The sequence below is a fragment of the Octopus bimaculoides genome, chromosome 19 (assembly GCF_001194135.2).
Source record: "Octopus bimaculoides isolate UCB-OBI-ISO-001 chromosome 19, ASM119413v2, whole genome shotgun sequence".
Classification (NCBI taxonomy): Eukaryota; Metazoa; Mollusca; class Cephalopoda; order Octopoda; family Octopodidae; genus Octopus; species Octopus bimaculoides.
The window spans coordinates 28132903-28136761 of NC_068999.1; the positions used below are offsets into that span (position 1 = coordinate 28132903).

Genomic DNA, 3859 nt, shown 5'->3' on the forward strand with positions numbered 1-3859 from the left:
TTTGAAATGGTAAAGATACTTTATGGACACCCTGTACTTCTTTTTGTATTGCAAGATTCTTGATGTGAATTCATGTTATTGGCATAATGATCCTCCCAAGACACAAGATACACTGAACTGAAAAAGAAACTCAAGATGTGTGTGACTGTGAAATATGTTTTAAATTCATTATGTCAAAGATAAATTTTGATAAATCTGATAAAGTCAATTTCTTGGATGCATTTTGACCACAATCTATGAGTCATTGTCATGTGTTTTGGTAGTGGGTGGATCCAGCACATCAAGATTGTAGGGCATGACATGTTCAATACCATATATGCCCTCCCTGGGTGTTCAAAACGTCCATATATCATTGGTACAAGGAGTGCATGAGGTGGTTCACAAAAGTCATTGGTACCTGCGCCCACACTCTGAAGAAAGCTGCCTTCAGTTCCACATGAGTTGTTGGCTTTCGGACCATCTGGTTCAGCCATCTCTGGATTTCATTCCACAGGTGTTCAATTGGGTTCAAATCTGGCCACAGTATGGTTCTGATGTTGTGCTGACACAAGAAGTATATGGTGACCATGGCCAAGTGGGAGGGAGCATTGTCCTGCTGGAACACGTGGCTATGGTGATGTGCGAAGGGCACGATGTGAGGTCTTAAGATCTGGTCAACATAGCGCTGTGCTGTGATGCTATTCCTTCTGCCTGTACCAACATTTTGAAACACATGGGGCCCAATTCTCTGACTCAAGCCTATAGCACCCCAAATCATGATGCTTTGGCCACCCCACGCATCTCTCTCCATGACACATGCATCTCTGTAGCGTTCACCCCTCTTATGCCACAACCTCACTCTGCCATCCAAGGTGGAAACACAGTACCGGCTCTTGTCAGAGAAGACTATTGACCTCCATTGTTGATCCCGCCAATGTCGGTGCTGTGTAGCTCACTGTAGTTGTTGCTGACAGTGGCTACCCTGCTTGCAATTGGCTGATAGCTTGCTCTCTCTGTGCTGCTGACAATCGAGTCATACCTGATGCATCCAAATTATGAATGATAGGAACACAGTTCAAGTTGATTTTTATACGCATAACCTTCATGAGATGCACATGTATTTCAGTTTCCATGACAATTGTTTGCGACTGCCACCCACGGCATTGAACGCAGCTGCAGTTTGGTATCTCATTTCAGGAAAAGTTGAAAGGTTACCTGCAATTTGGGTCTCAGCCATAAACCAGCATGTCTTGGAATATTTACACTTACATCTACGAAATAAATTTTCAGAATTTACCATATAAAAATAACATTTGAAAAAATCACGTTTCTTTTGCGGTTCAGTGTATATATTATTATTATATATATATACATACACACACACAGATATTAAGGTTTGTTTTTATATCAAGTTATTATAAGAACAATTTTACATCAAGCTGAAGTGTTACTCAATACCTTTTGCAAAATACACATTCATTATCCTTTAACAAGTAAAATATTGACAGTGACTTCAAAGTTTCACCCTACTAAGCTATCATTGAACTGTGGCACAGCTGAGTTCATCTTGGCTTTATATAATTTCTGCTAAATTAAAATTTTCTGAGGTAGATGGAACTCTGTTGAATAATAATTAGATTGTACGGTAAGTTGTGATGGAAGATTTTTATTAAGTTTGGAGTTGTTTTATTGTTTACAATTCAATCCTGCATATAGAACTTTGTAACCAGGTATGTCTTTTTAGAGGTGCTGACATCATACTTGTACATGGCTGTACAACTTTCAGGAAGGTGTCATAACTTCCACAAGCCATTCATCTACCCCTAGCTTCCTCACTCTCAGCATATCACAAAGCAAGGGACACTGTCAAAGGATTTCTCCAGGTCAAAGAATGCCAAGTTCAATGGTTTGCTCTTAGCAATATACTTCTGCAGATGTTTGACTAAGAAGCTAGCATCAGTAGTATTTCTCCACAGCACAAATCCAAGTTGTATCTCATCTAGTCTAATTCTGTTTTAAATTAATTGGGTTATAAGGCTCTCTGCAAATTTCATGACCTGGTCCAGCAATTTGATATCTCTGTAATCACTTCTATCTAAGGCATCTCCTTTAACCTTGTAGCAGCTGAATATAATGATGTTACACCAGTCATTGGGAATGACACCTTCCTGAATAAGCAGACTAACTATAGGGTAACCAGACTGTATCCTACTCTGCCAGATATTTGAAGCATCTCAGCAGTAAATCCTGATGGACCAGGGGCTTTCCTTCATATCCTTAGTTGCCTTATCTATCATACTGCTCTCAACTAGGGTAGCTGGTCCCCTTGCTGGGTTCACATTATGAAGACTCCCTTTCTTCCATGCATCCTCCACATTTAATAACCTTTCATGGTAGGACTTCCTCATCTCTTTCTTTTCAGAGTCACTACATGCAAGCATACCATTATCCATCCATACATACCCACAACTTCCATACATACCCTCAACATCTTGACTCTGTCTAGCAATTCAGAACACCTCTCATCTCTGATGATCATGCTGTAAGACATTGATAAACCTCTTCTTTTCTGCTTCTGCTCTTGATAGATAAACATGTCACCTAGCTTCCTTTTAGTTACCTGATATGATTCTTGGCCACCTCCATTTTTCCATTCTTTCCAAACCTGTCTCTTCTTTTTTATAGACCTATTTACCTCACTGTTTAACCACTATGTCACCCTTAATCTGAGAGAAGCTTCTTTGCTTCAGCCACAGATTTGGGCTGTTGCCTTTAGTAGGTCATCCCATAAAAGATTTCAGTTGTCCTCAATGTTATACATCTCTATCTCTTCCTCCTTCTGGCCAACTGCTCCAATTAGAACATCTCTAAATCATTGGCTATTTAAAAGATCCTTAAGCTTCCACACACACGCACACACACTCTGATCAATTTGATAGGGATTTATTGAATAGATTGAGGTAGATCAAAAGTGAAGTACACCATATATGGTGGTTAGACAGAATGACACAAATCAACAGATAAAACAATCCATTCAGGCTGCGAAGGAGGTATAAGTGAAGGGAAGTTTACTGATATTTGGCATTCCACAACTCCAGGAGTATCGAAAGTTAAATGGAACTTTAAGCATGGCATAATATAATCTTTTCTACTATAGGCACAAGATCTGAAGTTTGTGAGGAGGGGTATAGTCGATTTAACCCAGTACTCAACTGGTACTTATTTTATCAACCCTGAAAGTATGAAAGACAAAGTTAACCTCAGTGGAACTTGAACTCAGATGGACAAAATGTTGCTAAGTGTTTTGCCTAGCTGTCTAATGATTCTATCAGCTTATCACCTTATCAGGACATAATATAATAATAATAAAACAGACAAATGAATTTTATATCACTACAATTATTTCATTAAAATATTTTGTGAAATAAAACATCATACAAATAGTTATATATAGACATTCAATATTAATAAGGTTATGCAATCCTCAAATCTTCATGTTATACCATATTTCAATAGAGTAGAATATATGTTGAGTTCAAAACAACATATGATATCAACTGAAGAAAATACCTATCCTTTAAATATTGAAGTAGACTGGTTTATAATTGGCTAATCAAATCCTTAGGTATACAAAAACAACAAAATACAGAGAACTGATAGCAGAAAGTGGGTGAACTTTTGTTGAATGAATGAATCCCAGCACTTATTTTTCTAGCCTGGTACTTATTCTATGGGTCTCTTTTGCCAAAAAGCTCAGTTACTGAGATGTAAACACACCAACACTGGTTGTCAAGCATTGGTGGGGAACAAACACACACACATCTCTCTCTCTCTCTCTCTCTCTCTCTCTCTCTCTATATATATATATATATATATATAT

The 3859-nt window shown here is 38.1% G+C and overlaps 1 protein-coding gene across 3 annotated transcripts in view; it reads right to left on the reverse strand.

The window, feature by feature from the left end:
- Positions 1–3859, reverse strand: part of LOC106870362 (biogenesis of lysosome-related organelles complex 1 subunit 3) — a 67802-nt gene that overhangs the window by 19154 nt on the left and 44789 nt on the right. The window lies entirely within an intron of this gene.